The sequence below is a fragment of the Littorina saxatilis genome, linkage group LG4 (genome assembly GCF_037325665.1).
Source record: "Littorina saxatilis isolate snail1 linkage group LG4, US_GU_Lsax_2.0, whole genome shotgun sequence".
Taxonomy (NCBI): Eukaryota; Metazoa; Mollusca; class Gastropoda; order Littorinimorpha; family Littorinidae; genus Littorina; species Littorina saxatilis.
Genome location: NC_090248.1, coordinates 38,801,775 through 38,826,955, shown reverse-complemented (window position 1 = coordinate 38,826,955; position 25,181 = coordinate 38,801,775). Strand labels below are relative to the sequence as shown.

The 25,181-nt window shown below is 42.0% G+C and overlaps 1 protein-coding gene across 1 annotated transcript in view; it reads right to left on the bottom strand.

Annotated features, from left to right (window-relative positions):
• LOC138964714 (uncharacterized) overlaps positions 1–8,269 on the bottom strand; it is a 59,395-nt gene extending 51,126 nt beyond the window's left edge. The window contains exon 1 of the mRNA XM_070336744.1: positions 8,124–8,269. The gene's annotated coding sequence lies outside the window, so the exon portion shown is untranslated. The remainder of the gene's footprint in view (positions 1–8,123) is intronic.
• Between the last annotated feature and the right edge of the window lie 16,912 nt (positions 8,270–25,181).

Below are 25,181 nucleotides of genomic sequence, written 5' to 3'. Positions count from 1 at the left end.
TTCTGAATTAACAGATTTCTTTGTTTAAAATATGTTTTGAAAAGAAATAAATGGCTCAGTGTTACTAATGCTGTGTCAGCTTTGATATGGTTTTCGATGGAACAAAAAAATGCTCTTAATAATTAAAACCGGTGCAGTTCATAACTTTGCACCAGAGGTCTATTGTCTGATTTGTGTAAAGTTATGAACAGTAACCATATTCTTCTTGTTGATAATTATTTGGTACATTCTTGCAGGAAGACACTGCAGCTGATATTGTTGTTTGCTTCATTTTATTTCAGGCTGCGAGAAAACTTGAATTTGTGTTTTGTATGTATGTTCATAACTTTACAGAGCATGCTGTTTCCTGGGTGTGGTGAGGATGTCGCAAAGTTATGAACTGCAGTTAACACTGGCTTTTCTATGTTTTTGAAGTGAGATGTGATAGAGTTTTGCAGAAATAAGCCTCAAAGACAGAGATATGCTAGAAAAAAACACAGACTTTGTTGTTTCTGGATAGTGATGTAGTGTTGCTGCTGTTCATAACTTTACGCCGGATTTTTGATGTAAAGTTATGCACTGTCAGGAAACAGGTTGTTCACACAAAAACTAAATTATTTTGTTTTTATGCAGGAAGCTAAAGTGATGTTGGTTGGTGGATTCTGTTTCAGACACCTGGTTTGAATCTGTTTTAAGTTTCATGGTTCTTTCAGCTGTTCATAACTTTGCAAATCCCTAGCCTGCTTTGTGGTTGCTGTTTGTCGCAAAGTTATGAACTGCATTTGATACTGATTCTTCTATGGTTTTGAAGTGAGCTGTGATATTGTTTTGCAGAAATAAGCCTCAGAGACAGAGATATGCTTGAAAAATCACAGACTTAGTTGTTTCTGGATAGTGATGTGGTGTTGGTGCTGTTCATAACTTTACGCCGGATTTTTGATGTAAAGTTATGCACTGTCAGGAAATGTGTTGTTCGCACAAAAACTGAATTGTATTGTTATTATGCAGGAAGCCAAAGTGATGTTAGTTGGTGGATTCTGTTTCAGACACCTGGTTTGAATCTGTTTTACGTTTCATGGTTTTTACAGCTGTTGCAAATCCCAAGCCTACTTCATGGTTACTGTTTGTCGCAAAGTTATGAACTGCATTTAATACTGATTCTTCTATGGTTTTGAGGGTAGCTGTTAGGTTTTTGCTGTTGCAGAAACTAGCTTTAGAGAGGGAATGATGGTTGAAGCAACACTGTCTTGGTAGTTTCTCAACAAAGCTTTGGTTTTGTTGCTGTTCATAACTTTGCAACACAAATCTGATGTTGAGTTGTATACCTTTTTTATTGCTTTCAGTTTTTAAGAAAAGGTCTTAAAAAAAAGACAGGTCTTTAAAACGAGGGCCTCGTGATGTGGAGATTAAATGACATGCTATGGAGAAGAAAAAAATGTGAAAAAGCAAGGTCTTAAAAAGGGGCAAGTCTTTATATTAAGGTCTGAAGGGAAGGGATCTGTAATGAACAGGAAGTTGAAATTACTGGAGCAGCTGACTTAGTGGCCTGATAATGTATTTGCCTAGCTATTTATTGTTAGCATAAAACATTTCTCTGATTGCCATTGCTTCTGTTGCAGGTGACAAAGATTACAGATGAGGGGTGCTGGGGCAGGTACCTGGAGAAGATCCGTGATGCCTGATGGCTGGAAATGGCCAGCTGGACCAGTGTCAGAATTTTTTTATTCAGTCGACCGATGTCGTGGCAGTCCTCCACAACTACTCCACTAAAACTTACAAGCGAGCACTTGTTTTCACCTTCAACTAAAAGTCAAACATTATGAATTCCTCATAACAGGTCTTTCTGTGTGTAATAGTGTGTTTCAACATGCTTTTCTGCTATGCGTGTTCGCATTTTTCTCACGGATTTATGTACAGTGCGTTTTCTGTGTCTGTGCAGTAATGTTATGAACATGTGTCAGTATCTGTAAGCGGGCAGAATCCAATCTTTAGCATAGTACCAGCGGAACTGGGGAGAGCACTTATTTATTTAATAAGGCAGCGCGAACTGTCTGTTTTCTTGACTGTCTCTTCTTCCAGATTGTTCCAATCAGCTATTGTTCTTGGAAAGTAGGAGAACTCATACTGGGGGGTCTGAGTGATTGTTTGAGTGATTGTTTGAATATTACTCAGGCTGTTGTTTTGTGCCAGTTAAGTCACAATGTTCTTGGTCTGGTATTCTTGGTTTGATTCGTCTTTTTCCAGTAGCCTCCTTGGTTATGAAATTTGTTGCAGGTAGTGCTGGCATCAGGCCTGTTGACACTTTGTAGAAGAAAGATCAGTCGCTGCTGCCGCCTTCTTTGCTGGAAGGGTTGGGAAACAAAGGTCGCTCAGCATCTTGGTAACACAGCCGGAGGGGCGGTCCCTATAGTTTTGGGTGATAAAACGGGCTCTGGACCATCTCTAGTTTGTTGATGTCCCCTTTAAGATGGCGGTCCCAGGCGACCGAGCTGTATTCCAGCGTGGATCTCACTAGGGAGATGAATGCTGTGCGCCTACACTCTTTGAGGCAGCATCGTAGGTTGCGACGTAGGAATCCAGTTGTGGAGTTGGCTTTACCTTGTGATGTTGGCAACGTGTCTCGTCCATGATAGATCCTCTGACATGGTACGCCTAGGTACGGATTACATGGTACTTGTTGCAGCATGTGTTGTCCAAGTTCGTAGGAGGGAGATGACAGGTCTTAGTCCAGATTTTGGGCTTGTCTGTATAATCTCTTCTTCCTTTTTAGCAGTTTCTTCAGATGATTGTTCAACCATGGTGGGCGGCTTCTTGGTGAGCATGTGTTGGATGGGATGTGTTGGTCAGTAGCAGTGAGGAGTTCGCCTTTGAATGTAGACCATAGCGAGTGGATGTCACAGCCCTCAGCGTTCATTGCTTGCAGCCACTGGGATGCTCGAGCCGCATCGGCTTTGAGATGTTCCCAGTTAGCCTTCCCATACTTGTAGCGTTTGCTAGGTTTCTGGCGTGTTTTGTGATCAGGAGTATATTATAGGAGGCAGTATTTCTCTCCAAATTGTGCAACTTGCTTTTGACTAACAGGAGTTTTGTTCTGTAACCTTAATATTAAGCTGTTGTGTGATCTTTCAGCCAAAATATTCATATTTGTTCAAAAGTCCATTCAGTTTGTCGTAAAGTTATGAACTCCATCTCTTTATTCGATTAATGGCTAAGTTGCAAGATTGTGCATAGCACCAGTGTTCTTCTTTGTGCATGTATGTATTATTATCATATGTAGTGTGTTAATGTTCTGCAAGGTTTGGCTGCTGTGTTGAAAAAAATAAATTGTCACGATGTAAAGTTATGAACAACAAATAGCAACCACAGATTTCTCTGCCTGTGGGTCTATTAAATCATTGACTTTTGCCTGGTTGTTAGTGAATGTATGTTCTGTAACCTTAATAAGCTGTTTTGTGTAAGCACGGGGTGATCTTTTAGCAAAAATGTTCATGTTTGCTTACAATTCCATACAATTTGTCGTAAAGTTATGAACTCCACCTCTTTTTTTCGATTTATGTCTAAGTACTTTTAGTTGCAAGATTTTGCTTAGCATGAGTGTTCTACTTTGTACATGTATGTATTATCACTATATGTAGTGTGCCAAAGTTCTGCAAGGTTTGACTGCCGTGTTCGAAAAAGTAAATTGTCACAGTGTAAAGTTATGAACAACAAATAGCAATGACAGATTTCTCTGCCTGTGGGTCTATTTTGAGCTTCATTTTGGGCTAGTTGTTAATGCATTGATAGGTTTTGTCACTTTACTAAATCTCTCACTTGACTTGATACTTGTAGTCTAACTTAAATCAGATTTTCTGATTTTTTCTTCTTGAAATTCACTGTGAAAGTTATACAAGGGTTTATGGCATTATAGGAGCTAGATTTCGCATGTGAAACCGCTCAGATATTTTCTTGTGATGTTTGTAGGTTGGTTAATGCATAATTCATCTTAATTTTGCTGAAGAAAGGGTATGATTGGATCTTAATAGTCGTAGCACGCTCACATTGGTGTAATGTTATGAACAGCATGAGCAGGCATTGTTTCTATAAGGTTTTTGGCTCACACTCAATCCTGTTTTTGTACATACATGTTTATTCAGGAGTTTCGTATCAGTTGCAATGTTTGTTTTACATGGAATGTGGTATAATTTGACTGAATCATTGTTTTATTCTTGTGACATGTTGTTAGAGTTATGAACAGCACATGAGTACTATTCTGTGTACTACGGATGAAATAAATGACCAATTTCTTCGGGACTTGTTGTGTTGGATTTGTTACATCGTTCTCCTCAAACTTAACGATATAAATGACACATTCTAACAAAATCACCTTTTGTCACAACTTTAGACTCCATTTCTGAGCCATGGCCATATCAAGCCGAGTACGAGGGACTGACCTAAATCATTCACTGAAGCAAACGAACACTGACAGACAGACCCTTCGAAGTTGCAATACAGCTTGGGGACAAGCAAAGGCACAAGACACCGGTTTGAAGAAATACAAATCACCAGTGTCTTTACCCGCCATATATGTTCAAGAAAAGGTTCTATAAAGACAACCAAACATGTGCCTGCTTTGTTACGTTATCTTGCTGCCAAAAATAAAAACTTTAAGAAAAAAGAAAAAAGTTTATCTTCTGTAATGTACCGAGTTCAATATCGGGTGCCTTTGCCTTAGAACTTTTTTGCATTACAAGTTTAGTTTTTCCCTTCGCAAGGAAGTCTTTCTAGCGCAGTGGTTAGTGAACTGCGGTTAGAGTCGTGAGGTCGTAGGTTCGAGTTAACAAAATGGAGTACATTGAAACGCTCTTTATAGACCTCCAAAGGGCGGGGACGTAGCTCAGTCAGGGCGGGGATGTAGCTCAGTCAGGGCGGGGATGTAGCTCAGTCAGGGCGGGGATGTAGCTCAGTCAGGGCGGGGACGTAGCTCAGTCAGGGCGGGGATGTAGCTCAGTCAGGGCGGGGATGTAGCTCAGTCAGGGCGGGGATGTAGCTCAGTCAGGGCGGAGACGTAGCTCAGTCAGGGCGGGGATGTAGCTCAGTCAGGGCGGGGATGTAGCTCAGTCAGGGCGGGGACGTAGCTCAGTCAGGGCGGGGATGTAGCTCAGTCAGGGCGGGGATGTAGCTCAGTCAGGGCGGGGACGTAGCTCAGTCAGGGCGGGGATGTAGCTCAGTCAGGGCGGGGATGTAGCTCAGTCAGGGCGGGGACGTAGCTCAGTCAGGGCGGGGATGTAGCTCAGTCAGGGCGGGGATGTAGCTCAGTCAGGGCGGGGACGCAGCTCAGTCAGGGCGGGGACGTAGCTCAGTCAGGGCGGGGATGTAGCTCAGTCAGGGCGGGGACGTAGCTCAGTCAGGGCGGGGATGTAGCTCAGTCAGGGCCGGCGAGGACGTAGCTCAGTCAGGGCGGGGACGTAGCTCAGTCGGTAGCGCGCTGGATTTGTGTCCAGTTTGCCGCTGTCAGCGTGAGTTCGTCCCCACGTTCGGCGAGAGATTTATTTCTCAGAGTCAACTTTGTGTGCAGACTCTCCTCGGTGTCCGAACACCCCCGTGTGTACACGCAAGCACAAGACAAGTGCGCACGAAAAAGATCCTGTACTAACTCCATGTCAGAGTTCGGTGGGTTATAGAAACACGAAAATACCCAGCATGCTTCCTCCAAAGCGGCGTATGGCTGCCTAAATGGCGGGGTAAAAACGGTCATACACGTAAAAGCCGTGGGAGTTTCACCCCATGAACAAACAAACAAACCAACAGACCTCCAAAAATCTCAGAAGTTCAGGTCTTAAAAAGGACGGAGTCTTAAAATGGGGTTATGTTTACAGAGGGCCCCAAAGGGGGGGGTATCATCACGATCACGGGAAGGGAAATTTTAGCTTTCACGATCACAGTTACCTTGATTTTTGTTTTCACGATCACAAACACCTTGACGAATAGAGGATCATAGAGTGATACAGCTGTGAAAAATGTACGTTGAAAATAAAATGCTTTGCAATAATGCCCATCACGATCACGAAAACAAATCACGATCACGATCACGAGACTTGATTTTTTTTTGTCATCACGGATCACGGGCAAAGTCCCATCACGATCACAGAAATGGAAATTTCGGCAATCACGGTCACAGAAAGGTCAAAAAACGCCAATCACGATCACGATTTTAAACCCTTTGGGGCCCTCTTTACAAAGGGTGTGGGGTGGGGTGTCTTAAAAGGGGGGGGGTGTGTTAATTGTACATAACACATCAACATGGAAACAAACAATTAACCACATAATTAATGTGTTTTAAATGTGGCAAAACATAAGTCTGCAGGGTTAGCATCGAATTACTTCGACAAAATCTCGTGACACTTACGAACCGCATATCTCGCTACGTGACTGAGTCGCTCATCAGTCATCGTGCTGTTGCCGAAATACAAGTCTTTCTGAATCTAAGCCTGATCTCTTCTTCTTCTTCTTGGCGTTCGCAGAGGTTACACTATCAGTCCAGCACTGGTGATAAATGTTGTCGTTTTCTCCAACTCCTGTCGACTGCCGTATAGTTTGGTCTGCAAGGGAGTTGGTGACGGCCACACTTCTTTTCGTTCCTCATCTAGTAAGGGACATCGCTGTAAGATGTGTTCCGCTGTTTGGTCTTCTTGACCGCAGGCACAGGTTGGTGATGGCGCCAGCTTGAACTTTCGGTTCATGTGAGCATTGAGCCTGTTGTGGCCAGTACGCAGCCTGATGAGGTTGACTTGCTGCTCTCTGGACATTGTGTGGTAGTCATCTCTGTTTGTCCTTGGCCTCATCAATGCCTTGATGATTGTCTTCTGCTCACTAAAGCTGACAGTGTTTTCAGGTTGATCTTCCACGGCTCCTTCTTTCGCCAGCTCATCTGCCCTTTCATTTCCTGGTATCCCACAGTGTGCTGGTATCCACTGGAGGACAACTCTTCTGGTTTGTCTGACCATCTGTAATGCTTTGGCCAGCTGTGGGAGTTTGTCGTTCTCTAGGTAGGGCCTGAAGGACTGAAAGGGCGTCCGAGAGGAAGACAACTTGGTAGCAAGGGTCTGCGGAGTCCTGAACCAAGGAGGCGGCCTGCATGAGAGCTTCTGCTTCTGCTTTATAGTTTGTGCAGTGTTTGCCAGTGGCAACGCTGGATGTAGCTGTATGTCCCCCAGGGAACTGGATCAAAATGCCACCACCTCCATTGAGCACGGCGTTAGTTGCTGATCCATCGGTGTATACATGGATCCACGCCTCTTTTGGGTACTGTTCGTCGATCAGGGCTAAGGTGAGTGCCTGTCGAGTTGTGTCATTCTGATCTTCTCCTGAGGTAACATGTGGAACACTGGTGCAGATCTGGATGCCTGGTTTCTCTGTTGCCTTGGGAGTTTCCTCTTCTTCTTGAGTCAGAGGTAGAGTGTTCTGTGGGAGGACTTCCTTGTACTGTCGAGAAAGTCTCTTGCTCTCGTGTACAAAACTGCTCCGTTTGAACCGGTTCTTGGTGAGGTTGCTCAGTCTGTGCTTCATGGGGTGGTCGGGTAGGCACTTGATAAGCCTGATCTAGATGGATATTTTGTATCAGATGTTCTTAAAATGCAAAACGAGTTGACATAATATGCCAAGCACGGCTGTACCCAGCTAAAACGATTAGGTTGGCAGCTAAATAGGTCATGACCCGCTCTCACGGCTGCTCCCTGTACTTCCCGTCATAAGGTCCCTGCTGCAAACGCTACAGCGCGCTAGCAACGAAAAGCAGCATCGCCTTGCAAAGTAAACAAACCCCGGCGAGGGTGATAGCTCGCCGCCAAAAGAATAAAAGAGACATGATCGGCTTCGTCTACAATTGTCTCCATTTGAAGCAACATACACTTATCACTTCAGTCAAAAAAGTAAGAACCATACATAACCTTTCCAAAGAAACCAAACACGACGTACATTTGAAATCAGAGGGTCGGCTGTGAATGAATGCAAATGCGCTAGTACGCTATCATACAGGGACAAACACAACTCCGAATGTAGGTTCCGGCTTCCACTGTATTATACAGGTATGACAAACATACACACAAATGAAATACACACAATCATGAACATAAATGTTAGGTATTCAAAAATCAGGTACTCACAGGTTTGGATGCAAAAACAAAGCGAGATTACAATCCCGTGCACAATTTCACTAACAAAACCCTCTACCCTTCACTTATGTAGAGAAATACACAAACAGTCCGTGAACTCACAGGCACACGATATCTACGTTACTGGTATCGATTCACGGCTCGTCAGTGTGTAGTCAGAAAAACAGTTACAGTTCATATTCCGGCAGACTCAAATCACCGTCTGATCTGCCAACTAAACACTCATTATATCTTATGTACTTAATATCTTATAGACATATTTTAACTCTGTTCATACACAGAATTACACAGCGTCTATGGCCGTTCACTAGGAAATGTATCTGAATACTAATTCCTTCCACTGGCGACCTCGGTCTACCGTCAGTTCCTTTCGTCCTGTTTGTTTATTTATTAGTGAGTATTTCTACGCACATACCCTCCCAGAGGGGAGGCTCATGGCGTTTACAATATGCCGTGTGAGATGGAATTTCTTTTTACACAATATATCACGCATTCACATCGGCCAGTAAATCTCAAGCGTGTTAGGCGAGTATATACTTTCACGGCCTATTATTCCAAGTCACACGGGTATTTGGTGGACATTTTTTTTATATATGTCTATACAATTTTGCCAGGAAAGACCCTTTTGTCAATCGTGGGATCTTTAACGTGCACACCCCAATGTGACCTCTATGGTCCAACTATACGGACAACCATAACCTTGCAATAACTTCGCGAAATCCCGTCGAATTTCAGCTATGCTGGTCTAGAGTTATGATACTTCGGCGGCTTCTCAGATCCTTCACACTTGTCATCTGGGCACTATCTCCCTCTCAGACAGGTTATACGACGCACTGCACAACATAAATAGTGGACATCTTGTCTTATATATCTGTCTGCTATGTTTACAGTTTACAGTGTTAGTCGATTCAACTTATGCGATAAACACTCTAGCGATATTCGTATGCTTATTCCATTTACCTGTTAGTGCTTTCCTGTCGCATCTATCCGGGCTTCCTCCCTCCCGGCCGATTACTTGGACAACCCCTCAATGTCCAAGGAGTGGTAAAGTGTAACAATACCCCAGTTACGATTTACAACATCAACTATTTCCGGTCAGTGAGCTGAACTCACAGTGCGTGCCACACACTTTGCTATGTCACGCTATATCTCTGGTTAGCGCTCTAAAAGCGTGGAGGATATCACTGTCAAACTTTGCCTTTCACAGTGTTATTCGTGATTTCCTTCACAGGGTCGTCAACAGTAACAAGCTCTAGCGTTGTTTTCGCTGGCATGTTTGACGTGACATATTCTGGAGAGAGTCCTAAGTCAGTTCTTCAATAAAACAATACAGAAAAAATTAAATCATTTAACCATGTCATTTCTGTATGGCATGCGTTTAAAAAAGTGGTCCTTAACTTTTTTTGAATGGTATACATTCAGTCATGCGTGCTATGCAGGAAGTTGAAAATAGCTGACAATCCGACCACATTTAAAATGTTTGTGCGTGCGAAAGGTTTTCATGCGTTTTACAATAGACTGTAACATTCACAAAGTCACTTTTCTGTATTTTCTATATTGGGTTTACATGACAACACATACATGCACAACACTACTAGGGTTTGGGCACAGACCATTTATCCTGGACCGCCAACTAGCTCTCTCTCCGCTCTTTCTCTCTATTACGAGGTAGCGGCCTCTCGCATTTAGGAACCTACGCTTACATGGCCTTTCAGAAATCAGGGGGATGTCATATCCGGTGTCGATTGTAAACATGGACGAAGTTGCCGAGGTAAGTTCTGAAAATGCTAAAATAAACTCAGCTAAAGTGCATATGGAACATGTTTTTCGATGAGTTTTGTTAAGTTTAGTTTGGAGTTTTGGAAAATCCAGTTCATTGTCACCTCCCATTGTCAAAAATAACTGGAGCGTGCTTTCTTTTCACTGTCTTCGAATCGCTGGCGTTTCAAACCGGACGCTAAGCGCCCCTGAAAGTCGAGCGTCGTAACCTCGAAGGGTCACACTTCCCACGTGACACTGTGGGTTAGTCACTGGCGAGGGGCGTGTCTCCACACGAGGACAAGGACACGAAGGAACACATGTGGAGACATGCTCTTCGCTGGTGACTGGCTTGTATTTTCACTTGGGAGAATAAGTCTGAGCGTATTCACTCTTTCACACTGAACTACCTCAGTCGTACACCGGAACCCCATTACAATGACCCCCTCCCCCCTCCCGGTTCCTCGTTTTTAAGACCCCCCCCATTCAAAACACTCGATGGGTTTTTTCTGGAGATTTAAAAAGAACGGTTTTATTTCGTTTTTGAGGTGAAATACAACCGAACATGTGTGCCAAATGACGCCGAGGGTACACTTTATTTCACATGAATTTAGGTCAACTGGGTGACGGTGTCACACACAAACGTCTTCCAATTAACCTGACTAGCCTCAAGGCAGTAACAAGGTGATTTTGGAACCACTATTGATTTCGTTTTGTGACGTTTCTTCTGTCGTCTTTGTCAGGCTTGCAAATGTCCTGTGTTAACCTACCCCCGTCCTGGCAGTTCAACAGCCGGTGTGTGTGTGTGTGCGTGTGCGTGCGTGTGTGTGTTTGTTTTAGAGAGAGAGAGAGAAGAGAGAGAGAAGAGAAGGGCCACTTAGACATAAGGGTTAAATGAAAAATTGTCAGATCAATTTTCCGCTTCAGGGTAAGCACAGTGCGTGGCTGGCTTTTGCTCGCCATTTTGGTAAAGGCAGATTCTCTCGAACATTATCACTACAGCCGGACTTTAGCTTCCCCGGGACTTGAAAATAGTATCACTACAAGCGGACTATCACTATATCCGGACTGAAAAATATCACTACAACCGGACTAAGTTAACAAAGAACATGAACAACTGGGACCGGGACCCAGAAATTCTATTACTATAGCCGGACTATCACTATATATGGGTCTATCACTACAGCCGGACTTCACCAGCATAGTTTCAGCCTCTCATTGCGAAACTCAGATCACTCCTGACAAATATCGACTGTCTTCAAATCCACTTTTAGAAGACATTGGTCGCAATTGCGCAAGTCTTCGGCAATCATACTGTGGACTCACCCTGCATTGTGAATTACAAACAGACAATTTCCACCCCCCGCGGGTTAGGGGAAGAATTTACCCGATGCTCCCCAGCATGTCGTAAGAGGCGACTAACGGATTCTGTTTCTCCCTTTACCCTTGTTAAGTGTTTCTTGTATAGAATATAGTCAATTTTTGTGAAGGTTTTAGTCAAGCAGTATGTAAGAAATGTTAAGTCCTTTGTACTGGAAACTTGCATTCTCCCAGTAAGGTAATATATTGTACTACGTTGCAAGCCCCTGGAGCAAATTTTTGATTAGTGCTTTTGTGAACAAGAAACAATTGACAAGTGGCTCTATCCCATCTCCCCCCTTTCCCCGTCGCGATATAACCTTCGTGGTTGATAACGACGTTAAACACCAAATGAAGAAAGAAAAAGACAATTTCCCAACACACATGATCACACCATGGTTTGGCTTGTTTAGATTTTTCGCTGTACCCCTCCGGTTGCAATAGACTTGCTGTATTAATGTACTTGAGCAGACAAGTACACTCCATGAAACTGAAGTTCTTTCTGTTTACAACCAATTGTAATTCACCATAAATCAGTCCAGCTTTTCAGAATAGAAATATGGACGTGTTAAAAAAAATAGTCTGGTACACATTTTGGAAATATTGTGGGTTGCTTTTCAATAATATTTGTATAAACTTATAATTCTCTGGCATATTATCAATTGACAATACATGCATATATCTGTACTGTACAATACAACAAAATTAATGATGTTCATCAGTCTCTGTGTGGTAGCCGCACCTACACTGGGGAATATCCCTGAGGTGCAGAAATTTGTCTTCATAGTAATATGGACATGTCCACATTAGATAATTACTAATTATATGACGGGCGAAGTGGCGCAGTGGTAAGACGTCGGCCTCCTAATCGGGAGGTCGTGAGTTCCAATCCCGGTCGCTGCCGCCTGGTGGGTTAAGAGTGGAGATTTTTCCGATCTCCCAGGTCAACGTATGTGCAGACCTGCTAGTGACTTAACCCCCTTCGTGTGTACACGCAAGCACAAGACCAAGTGCGCACGGAAACGATGCGGTGGGTAATGGAAACACAAAAATACCCAGCATGCCTACCCAACGAAAGCTGAGTGAAGCTGACTATGCTCTCAGAGTATAGTGTGGGGAACCCAAATGTGCAAACGAGCTCACACGTCAAGAGAATTTATGGAACGCTGAAGAAGAAACAAGTCGCGTAAGGCGAAAATACAACATTTAGTCAAGTAGCTGTCGAACTCACAGAATGAAACTGAACGCAATGCAACACAGCAAGACCGTATACTCGTAGCATCGTCAGTCCACCGCTCACGGCATAGGCAGTGAAATTGACAAGAAGAGCGGGGTAGTAGTTGCGCTGGGAAGGATAGCACGCTTTTCTGTACCTCTCTTCGTTTTAACTTTCTGAGCGTGTTTTTAATCCAAACATATCATATCTATATGTTTTTGGAATCAGGAACCGACAAGGAATAAGATGAAAGTGTTTTTAAATTGATTTGGAAAATTTAATTTTGATAATAATTTTTATATATTTAATTTTCAGAGCTTGTTGTTCATCCAAATATAACATATTTATATGTTTTTGGAATCAGCAAATGATGGAGAATAAGATGAACGTAAATTTGGATCGTTTTATAAAAAAATGTTTTTTTTACAATTTTCAGATTTTGAATGACCAAAGTCATTAATTAATTTTTAAGCCACCACGCTGAAATGCAATACCGAAGTCCGGGCTTTGTCGAACATTACTTGACCAAAATTTCAACCAATTTGGTTGAAAAATGAGGGCGTGACAGTGCCGCCTCAACTTTCACGAAAAGCCGGATATGACGTCATCAAAGACATTTATCAAAAAAATGAAACAAAATGTCTGAGGATATCATACCCAGAAACTCTCATGTCAAATTTCATAAAGATCGGTCCAGTAGTTTGGTCTGAATCGCTCTACACGCACGCACACACACACACACACACATACACCACGACCCTCGTCTCGATTCCCCCCTCGATGTTAAAACATTTAGTCATAACTTGACTAAATGTAAAAAGAAAATAATTACTTTTCAAACTCGCCTAAAGATGTGGTTATTTTTTATGTTGTCTGGTAAATTGTTCCATATGACAGTTGAGCAAATGAGGTGCGAAATAATTCTATCATGACCAACTGGCGAATGCTTGTGTGATTAACCATTCTGACCTGTCAAAATTAAGTGAACACATTTTGTCTTTAATGAGTCATTCTTTCATAGATTTACAAAACTCCAAATGTAATAGTTACTGGAGCAAATGGTTCGGGGGGGGGGGGGGGGGGGGGCTCTGCCAACACCCGGGCGAAGCCGGGTCATGACTGTTAGACAGACAGGCAGACAAAGACAGACGCAAGGTTGGAAGACACACAGACGACAGCCAGAGTCAAGATCGAACAGGTCTATGTGCACCTTTGAAATGTTCTGAAATAAGATATAACAGCCATTTATCTGGTATATCGATTTTTTTCTTCTACACAACTCGTGCGTAAAGCCTGGGATCCCAAAATACAGCCCGCGGTCTCATCTTTCCCCCGCAACAGGTAAGACGAGACATCTGTATGCCGTTATCACTGGCCTAGTGACCCAACAGCTACTGGCGCGCAACGAAAGGTAGTTATGCGTATAATATTATTATTGTTGTAGACAGCCTGGCACCTAAAAAACAATCGATAAATATCGACAGGGGGCCGACTAATGGTTTAAATGTGAAATGTGTGTATAATAATGGGTGTGGGTCTGAAATGAAGTTAGGTAGTAGTTAACATTTGTTTTGAATGATTATTGGTATTTTGACAATGTGGGTAGCATGGAAATGTAAGCATTTGAATGTAAGTCTTAGGTACCATTGTACCCAGGAAGAGAGACCAGAGATAGGAGTAGGTTGCAATAGCTTGTGTGGTCTTTGAGTTTTGTTTTTGGAAAGATATTGTTGCGTGTGTGTGTGCGTGCGTGTGTGGGTGTGTGTGACCATGTTTGAATTTATTCGGATTTAGTTCTCTTTCCTTGTTTGTATTATGATTGTGTAAGTGTAAAGCGCTCTGGGCTCGTCACCACGAGGTTTACGCGCTATATAAGTAATCGTTATTATTATTATTAAGACAATTACAGTAATGCAATATTTATTGTGAAAACCAACGATTGTACAAAGAACATGTGAAGCAACATTATTTCTATGATGATGTGAAGAAAATGAGTTATGATTTATAAATACTATTATTATTTAGACTTGAGACTGACCGTGTTGTGACGAGCGTTGGCTAATGGTAACGAGTACATATGTGTGTAGTTGTGGTGTGTGTGTGTGTTTGCGCGTTGGTTTGGATTATGGGTGTAATTTGTAAAACAGATGTGACAGTAATAATGGAGTTCACATCAGTGAGATTAGTTTGAAATGGAACACACGCACGTTTTTGAAAAAAACAATATGAAATTTTGAACCATGAGATCTTTATTAAATAATAAACTGAACATCAGCAAAACATCAAAGCAATTATTAATAAGGTTTGAAAAGCTTGACTTACTATGTTAAATAGTGGATTGAAGGCTGAAAACGTCATTCACAAATTACATCTGAGATAGGGAGGGCGGGTGGGGGAAGTGCTGAAAGTGTGGATGAGAATAACACAAAAAATGCTGAGTGACAACATTAATTAATTCCTGTTTACATGTGCCAATAATGTTATAAAACTGTACCTAAGGGGACATAATAACGATTGGCAGTAGCTTTCGAACACAGAAACAGTTATTTCAGTATTGCAAAGTGGTTTTGATTGTGTCGAATGTAAACAGAACAGTCTCAAAGTGAAAGTGGATGTTTTCCGGAAATTGCAAAGTTAACAAGAATACCGGCAGAAAAGCGCGCTTTCCTGCTTAGCACAATACGCTACCGCACTAATCTGGCGTGACAATATCACTACGTTTTGGACGTGGAAGGTGAGCGATTTCCTTCCGCCCTCAGCTAATTCAAGAAATCAACCCCCCTCCTAGGTACACGTGCACTCAAGTTAACCTCAGCTTTGACCTGTGTGCCAAGAGTCAGATGAGAGAGAGAGAAAGCGAGAGCGAGAGAGAGAGAGAGAGAGAGAGAGAGAGACACACACACACACACACACACACACACATAGACAGAGACAGACATAGAGAGACAGAAGCGGAGAGACTCAGAGGGAGACACAGACAAAGACATACATACAGAGAGAGAGAGAGAGAGAGAGAGAGAGAGAGAGAGAGAGAGAGAGAGAGAGAGAGAGAGAGAGAGAGAGAGAGAGAGAGAGAAAATGTAACTGATCTCGTGAGAACGGTTGAGGCCTTGCAAGGTTTTGACGGCAACAATAATTATTGTAGTTCTCTAAGACTTTATTTCTGTTTGATTTGTAATATGTTGGGAAGAAATATTTATCAATTGATCAACAAAATACAAGATAATACAAAACGACACAACATTGTTAAAATCATTATTGGCCAACGTTGAACTTTTACGAAAGCCTCAATCTTCCCGCGCCGTAGACCAGATTAATAGGTGCTTGATTTTGGTATTTTGATTTACATAACATTAAACCTTTCTTGGGGTTCATGGTCATGGCAACAGCCATATTAATATTATATGATGTATGATTTTATATTTCAGCATATGTGAATTACATGTCATCATGCCAAACTGTCATACATTTATATTCCTACATTATTCTGATTGATCACAACCAAACCTACTATCATTGGACACATCCAAATGCAAGCGCCTGTTTTTGACAACAGTGCAACTTGCTTGGATCTCTTGTTTGGCCTGTAGGTAAAATGTACAATGTATTTTCTGATTTGTGCACAAAATCTTTTTTTCTTTTTTTTTAACATAACAATGTTTAATGTCACTGTATGTTTGAAAGGCCATGGTCAAATTTGTAAAACAAATGTTAAATTAGAAAATAAATAACATTTTGGTTCATGATTTTTCCTACACCTGTGCTGAAAATAAGACATAAAAATGTTGGTATATAAGTCACTCAAATGCAGAGTAGTATGAATGGTTTGAGTTTGTTGCGGTTAACCCTGCACAGTTCGGCATATGATGTTTTTGTTGAACAATTTTGCCGTCACGCCTCCCATAGAGTGACGTATTTCACAACTTCCTGTGTTACACAAACTCAGTGATGACCAATTTTGCCTTCACCCCTCCCATAGGGTGACGGATTTCACAACTTTCTACTGATGAACAATGTTGCCTTCACCCCTCCCATAGGGTGACGGATGTCACAACTTCCTGTGTACACAAACTGATGTATTTCACAACAAAATGGCGCTGCCCATGGTAAACCTCGAAACTATCCGTATAGAATGGGGGCCTCCTGGCCCCCTTAATTAGCTTTGATTGGTCATGGGATATATATAATACGGTATACCTCCGATTCATCCATGAAATCGCGTTGTATCGCGTCTCGACAGGGTGAATCTTACCTTATCTTATCTTATCTTATCTATCTATATATCTTCCAAATCTATTCATAAGCATACACTTTCATCTATTCTTATCCTTATTGTAATACAATTCTAGAAGTTTATGAGAGAGTGAAGATCAGAAACACCCGGGCGAAGCCGGGTCTTGACTGCTACGAGTAGTGTTGGAAATGTAGAAGCTCTTTGTTTCAAAACGTTTGGCATATAAATCAGGATTTCCTATTTTGGTACCAAAACATGAACCCACTGTGACCTTAAAATTTGACGACGGTCACCCATACTTGTATCATGTTTGGAGGCCATCAAACTCTGGATATTTGTGAAGTTTCAAAGATGTAGCCCCAAAAACATTTAAAAAATGATACTTCTCTTTTTACATTTTGTCAAATTTTGAGTAAATGTTTTAAACATTGATGGGGAATCGAAACGAGGGTTGTGGTGTATGTGTGTATGTGTAGAGCGATTCAGAGAAAATTACTGGACCGATCTTCATGAAACTTTACACGAGAGCTCCTGAGACGTGTTTTTCATATTTTTTGATAAATGTCTTTGATGACGTCATATCCGGCTTTTTGTGAAAGTTGAGGCCGCACTATCACGCCCTCATTTTTCGATCAAATGGATTGAAATTTTGGTTAAGCAATCTTCGACAAAGGCTGGACTTTGGTATTGCATTTCAGCTTGGAGGCTTAAAAATTAACTAATGAGTTTGGTCATTAACAACCTTAAAATTGTAATTAAAACTATTTTCTTATAAAACGATCGAAAAATAATGTCATCTTATTATTTATCATTGTCTGATTCCCAAAACATATAAATATGTTACATTCGGATAAAAACAAGCTCTGAAAAATAAAATATGAAAATTATGATTATAATTAACGCATTGGCTATACGCACTCGGAGTATATTACAAGACCTGACCACTGTATACACTCCGGCTTTAACTTCCGGTCGCGAAGCGAATTTGCCATTCGACACCACTCTGTGATAGGAACGCAGAGCAGTTGATTAAATTACATATTCTTACTCCGAATCACATATAGCATTGTCCTGATTGACAGCCGAGATGTCTCTCAGGCAAAACTTGCTAAAGACAACTTCATAGAGCCAGTAAGTTCGGCTCATTCTCTCCCTGACAGGATGCCTTGAGTTTCCTTGTCTGGCAAGGAAACCGATGTTGTTGTTTTTTTATACATATTTAGAGCTTTTTGTAATGTATTATTGATATAAGCAGATTCGCGATCGTCGATAATGATTTTTCATGGTGTTTTGTAATTTTATATTACAAAGGAATTGATATGTAAGACAGTTTCAAACGAGCTATTTTTCGCGGCTGTATTAACTGTGCAAACAACTCTAAATATGGCAAAAGTGTCACGTGATAATCAACCGTTTGGTTTCGGCGCCAACTGGAGCAGACGATTTTTTCTGTAACCAGTTTACAGTGATGAAACCATATATTACGGTCTCCTTCCGGCAGCAGTCCCAAAATGTCGACTTCTTTTGACCTTAGAACGATGTCTTTATCATAACTGTGAAGAACAGAACGTAGATCACTGTCGAAGTCGGCCAGTCTGCAATCATTTTCGTCTCGCGAACACGGATCTCAAATTCAGATTAGTGCTCGCGAAAACCTTATGGAAGATAACTCTGTACTTGTGTTTTGATATATTCGCGTAGGACTGTAGCGTCCGGTCAGGGAGAAAATGAGCCGAACTCATTTTGACCTTGTGTGTTTGTTTGTTTGCTTAACGCCCAGCCGACCACGAAGGGCCATATCAGGGCGGTGCTGCTTTGACATTTAACGTGCGCCATACACAAGACAGAAGTCGCAGCACAGGCTTCATGTCTCACCCAGTCACATTATTCTGACACCGGACCAACCAGTCCTAGCACTAACCCCATAATGCCAGACGCCAGGCGGAGCAGCCACTAGATTGCCAATTTTAAAGTCTTAGGTATGACCCGGCCGGGGTTCGAACCCACGACCTCCCGATTACGGGGCGGACGCCTTACCACTAGGCTTGGAGTGTGTATCGACCTAAAAACGGTTGTATACTATGTGAATGTACATTATTTGCCAACCCTCGACACTCCGAAAAAGTAATAGCGGAAGTCCATACGTCTGACTGATTTTTCATTGGTTACTTCCTAACGACTTGTTAGGGGGCATTTCATTGGCTACAGATTTGTAACAGAGCTTTTCATTGCCGGAGTGTATACAGACTCGTCGATCCTGTATACACTCGGAGTGCGTAAAGCTTTTGCCTAAAATTAAAGTTCCGAAATAGATTTAAAAACAATTTCATCTTATTCCTTGTCGATTCCTGATTTCAAAAACATATAAATATGATATGTTTGGATTAAAAAGAAGCTCAGAAAGTTAAAAAGAATAAAGATACAGAAAAGCGTGCTATCCTGCTCAAGACGTGTTTTGTTTTGTTTTTGCCTTCATGGTTTCTACCATTTACCCTTGATAAAAGTAGAACAGGATTTACAATGCACACAACAAAATTGTCGATCGGTTGATATACATTTCTTTCTCCGGTGTAAAGATTCGAAACACTGAATCAGCTCAAAAAATGCTAGTAAGCCTAATAATACAGATGTAAGCGTTTGAGCTTGACATCGATTTTTGGTATTTTAAGCTTTTCCATTGCTCCTGTTTTACACATGAAGCTCACTCAATCATTCACTCAATCAATCGCTCGCTTACTCACTCCAATAAATAAATAAATCAATCAATAAATCAATACTAAAGCTAACGCGTATTTGTTTAACCGCACAGGGCAGCTCTAATAACCTGGTAAAACGTTTCTGGGAATGGAATATATATGTTATCAGTTTCCAACTATATAATTATTTGTAAAAGAACTGCAGGTAAGATTAAGCCGGCAAAGCATTGCGTAGAAGTTTTTTTAGGCCAGCTTTAAAAATGAATGCTTCCACGTTTGATGTCAAAATCAATGATACGTGGCCCTCAGTGCGTCACAGTAATGAATGATTAATTTTAATTAGATTTGGAGGCACTGCAAGCTCCTTTTCATTTCCTTGGCTCGGTTTGCACTTAAAAGACAGCTGAACTTGTAAAACCCCTCAAAGGAAATCCAAACTTCAATGACTTTAAGAAGAAAAAAAAGATAAAACACATGTGCACGCGATCGGTTTTCAGAAGGCAAAAAATCGATGTCAGTCTCAAGCTATAACAATTTTGGTAAAAAAAAAACCGGATTAAAAAAACAAGAAAGGTAAGTTGTTGGAACGTTTGTTATGACAAAACAATACGTTACAGTCACAAATATATCAACACAACGGTCTTTTAAGTGCACAGACAAACAATTAATGACAAAAACGTATCTTGATGGAATGTTCGGCCGCTTGCCAGGAAGTCACAATGTCGCGAATGAATGATTATATCAATAATATAATTTGGTCAAAAACAAACGTTCCAACAACCTACCTTTCTTGTTTTTTTATTCAGAACTTTGGAACGTTGGTAGTCTCTTTGTTTTTGGATTTGGTCAAAACAAACTTAAATACACTTAACGTCGACTGTTGCAGATTGTGTGTATCCTGAAGGCATGACAATACTTCAAACATTTTCAGAGTTTCTGCTTACAACCAACAGGAACATAAAACACCGTAAAGGGGTTACGAAAATAAATTGAAAAAAAAACCCCAAAAAACCCACACAAAAACAAAAAAAACAAAAAAAACACAAAAAAAAACAAAAAAACAAAAAAAAAACACTGATCAGAACAATCACACACACAAACAAGAGGCGAAGCCATCAAGGCTCACGTAAGAAATCGACAAACAGTAACACAAACTCAATCACCCCGTCACACACACACACACACACACACACACACACACACACACACACACACACATACACACACACACACACACACACACACACACACACACACACAGAAAGAGCATAGGTGAAACTGTGCAAGAAAGCGAGACACTAGATCTAGATCTGTCTGTCTGCATGTACACTAGTCTCGGCCCGCTCAAAATAATAATGACCGAGACTCTCAGTACTTTCTTCGCGTGACGTCTAACCCTCTTACGTCATAATGTGACGTCAATGTAATGTGACGTCTTCAAATGTTAGAGTTTCTACCACAGACATACACACGCACGCACGCACGCACATACGCACATACGCACATACGCACATACGCACGCACGCACAGACAGACAAAGTTACGATCGCATAGGCTACACTTACGTGAGCCAAAAACAGTCAAACTACAGTACAACAAACGTGTCAGTAAGCACACGCCCTCGCAAAGCACATCTACGCAACTGTGTTGAAACAGTCCCACCCCGTAACCCTCTACATCTATCTCTATAATTGTTCGAGATTTTGTCAATCAATCACACACACACACGCGCGCGCGCGCGCGCACACACACACACACACACACACAAACACACACACACACACACACACACACACACACACACACACACACACACACACACACACACGGGCCTGGAAGAAAGCAGCCCGATTTTCCATGATGGTAACCTCACAGGACTATATGAATCTTATCCCTATACTATCCTTATCCTTTTAACCTCAGATCAAGGTAATCAGGATTCAAGACTCCACATTTTACTGTCCTTTTAAAAAACAAGGACAATTGCCATGCAGTGTCAGGCGATTACAGACATAAAATACTTCACATATACTAAGAATTACATACAGTGGAGGCCACAGGCAGTGTAAGCACGCTTTATACTGAGGGCACCTAACTGTGAAAGGCCTTTCAGGGGACAGTAGGAGAAAAAGATATACCTGCGGTTTTCGCCCACTAAATGGCCCCCGAATCAATGGGGTACACTACAAAAACGCTATTGGGAGTCGCCTCAAATTTAGATTTATATTTCTCGCTTCAGTAACCCAAACTGCTACCCGGCGGACCATTTGGTGTCACGAGTGTGTCCCCCGGGGCACAATTGGGGACACTATAAATTGTCCCCCAAGGGGACCACCTGGGATGTTCCCCACGTGCTGCCAAATGCACCCTTGACACACTCCCCTTAATTCTTCCCACTCCCTCCTCTTAACCCTCCCCCTTAACCCTCTACCTCCCCTTAACCCTCTACCCTCTCACCCCGTAACCCTCTACCACCCCTTAACCATCTATCCATTCCCCTTAACCCTCTACCCTCTCCCACCCCTTAACTAACCCACTCCCACTCCCTCCCCTTAACCCCCTACCCTCTCCTTAACTAACCCACATTGTGTGTGTGTGTTTGTGTGTAGTGCTTGTGTGTGTGTGTGTGTGTGTGTGTGTGTGTGTGTGTGTGTGTGTGTGTGTGTGTGTGTGTGTGTGTGTGTGTGTGTGCGTGCGTGTGTGCGTGCGTGTGTGTGTGTGGAATTCCTATGGGTCATTTCAGATTTCATGCGCCACAAGTATGTCTGTCTCTTTGTCTGTTCGTTTGATTTACGGTCGGTCTGTTACATCGTAAAATCTAAGATAAGCGGCGAGTGTCACAGATGTCGTTCCCTACTCAAGCCAAGGGGGCACAAGAAAGACAATCGTGACGTGCATCTCAGCTAATTTTGATAAACAGAGTTGCTTCTCTTGAGTCACGCACACTTCGTAGATCCAATGTTAGCCAATGCTGGTCTGGCTATCAAATTACTCGTAATAATGCTCTTTTGGAGGGCTTTTTTATCTTCTTTTTTTTTAAGCGACTTCAATTATTTCCCTTTCCATTAAAATAAAGATAAGATAAAAGAACCCATTTAGATAGAGCGCTCAAAATATTGACTTCGATTCAATCCAATAAATTCATCAAAATTGTTACTTTCTTTCAGAAATGTTTCAAAGTCTGATCCGGCGGATTTATGAAACAGAAGAAACAGCTTGACAATGCTTGAAAGCTACTCGTTGTCAGCTCGTGTAACCAAACATGGAAACCACAACAGATGTGTCAAGGCTTTTTCATGAGATGAGAACAAACTTCCACTTTTTCTTTATTTGGTGTTTAGGCCTAAAAAATAGGTGTGGTTACGGTAACCCGACCTACCCTGGTATTTTCAGGGGCCGACCCTATAACTTTTTATTACATTTGTCAAAAAAAAAATAAAAAAAAAATAAAAAAAAACCAGTGCAGAAAACGCAATGAAAGCGAAAGTGTTCGAGTCGCACACTTATTTCCCTGTCAAGTAGGTTTAATTTGTACACATTAGAAAAAAAAAGTTTAAGAAAAAAAAAAGTGATTGCATTCCTTCTCACCCTATTTTTTTTGGCTATGTTACCTTTACCACACCTATGTTTTTTGTGTGTGTCCTTAACGTCGTTTTCAACCACGAAGGTTATATCGCGACGGGGAAAGGGGGGGAGATGGGATGGATTGGATTGGATTGGATTGGATTGGATTTACAGTCCAGTGAGGTTACCCTCATGGAAATTCGGGCTGCTTTCTCCCCGGGGAAAGCGAGCTGCCATACATACGGCGCTACCCATATTTTTTTTTCCTGCATGCGTGTATACATGTTTCCTGAGACTTAATGCCGTGTGAGATGGAATTTTTTTACTTTATTCCAAGTCCCACGGGTATTTGATGGACATTTTTATCTATGCCTATACAATTTTGCCAGGAAAGACCCTTTTGTCAATCGTGGGATCTTTAACGTGCACACCCCAATGTAGTGTACACGAAGGGACCTCGGTTTTTCGTCTCATCCGAAAGACTAGCACTTGAACCCACCACCTAGGTTAGGAAAGGGGGGAGAAAATTGCGGCCTGACCCAGGCCTGAACACGCAACCTCTCGCTTCCGAGCGCAAGTGCGTTACCACTCGGCCACCCAGTCAGATAGAGCAACTTGTTAATTGTTTCTTGTTCACAAAAGCACTAATAAAAAAATTGCTCCAGGGGCTTGCAACGTAGTACAATATATGACCTTACTGGGAGAATGCAAGTTTCCAGTACAAAGGACTTAACACTTCTTACATACTGCTTGACTAAAATCTTTACAAACATTGACTATATTCTATACAAGAAACACTTAACAAGGGTAAAAGGAGAAACAGAATCCGTTAGTCACCTCTTACGACATGCTGGGGAGCATCGGGTAAATTCTTCCCCCTATAATAACCCGCGGGGGGTGGCTTCCACTTGCACACATACCGACAATCAACAGCCTCGCTGCTTCCTGTGATTTTTCTGTTGTTGCTGATTGCACATTGACATTAGCTTGTAATAAGGAACGAGATGCATTTCCCGCGGGTTAGGGGGTAGAATTTACCCGATGCTCCCCAGCATATGTCGTAAGAGGTATTGTACTACGTTGCAAGCCCCTGGAGCAAGTTTTTGATTAGTGCTTTTGTGAACAAGAAACAATTAACAAGTGGCTCTATCCCATCTCCCCCCTTTCCCCGTCGCGATATAACCTTCGTGGTTGAAAACGACGTTAAACACCAAATAAAAAAAAAAGAAGATGTATTTAGCAGAAAACACACATACACTCTCTCTCTCTCTCTCTTTCTCGAACTAACCACATATGTATGGTCTCCATGCCTCATCTTCATCATCATCATCATCATCATCATCATCATCATCATCATCATCATCATCATCGTCATCTTTATTATCACGTGCTGAAGTCTTCCGACCTCCTTTTGTTGGTTAACTTTTTAACTTTTTAATTTTTAATTTTTTTAATTATATAATTGTGTGTCTATGCGTCCCAAGGACAGATTGTAAGAAAAGGCGTAGCCTTAAATCTTAATCCTTGTTAAATAAAGTTCAATTCAATTCAATTCACTCTCTCTCTCTTTCTCTCTCTCTCTCTCTCTCTCTCTCTCTCTCTCTCTCTCTCTCTCTCTCTCTCTCTCTCTCTCTCTCTCGCTCTGTCCGTCTCTCTCCCTCTCTGTCTGTCTGTCTGTCTGTCTGTCTGTCTGTCTCTCTCTCTCTCTGTCTGTCTCTCTCTCTCTCTCTCTCTCTCTCTCTCTCTCTCTCTCTCTCTCTCTCTCTCTCGCTCCAGGGCCGGACCAAATGAGTTGTAAGGGGGGGGGGTTCCTCCTTTTTGGGGGGGGGGGGGCAAATCAGCGAAGTGGCGAAGCCACAAGCGCGCGCCTGCAAAGCAGGCGCGCGAACTAAGGGGTTCCGGGGGCATGCTCCCCCGGAAAAATTTTGAAAAACGGTTAAAATCTGTGCAATCTGGTGCATTCTGGGCCTTGTTTTGAGGCTTAAGAGCAGCATTGTTTTGGTGCTAAAACTAGTAAAAGTCAAAGCAAGGTACATGCTTTTTCCAGGGGTGGGGTTCCGGAACCCCTGGAACCCCCCCCTGGGTCCGGCCCTGCGCTCTGTCTGTCTCTGTCCCTCTCTCTCTCTCTCAGTCTGTCTCTCTCTCTCTCTCTGTCTGTCTTTCTGTCTCTCTGTCTGTCTTTCTGTCTCTCTCTCTCTCTTTCTGTCTTTCTCTCTCGCTCT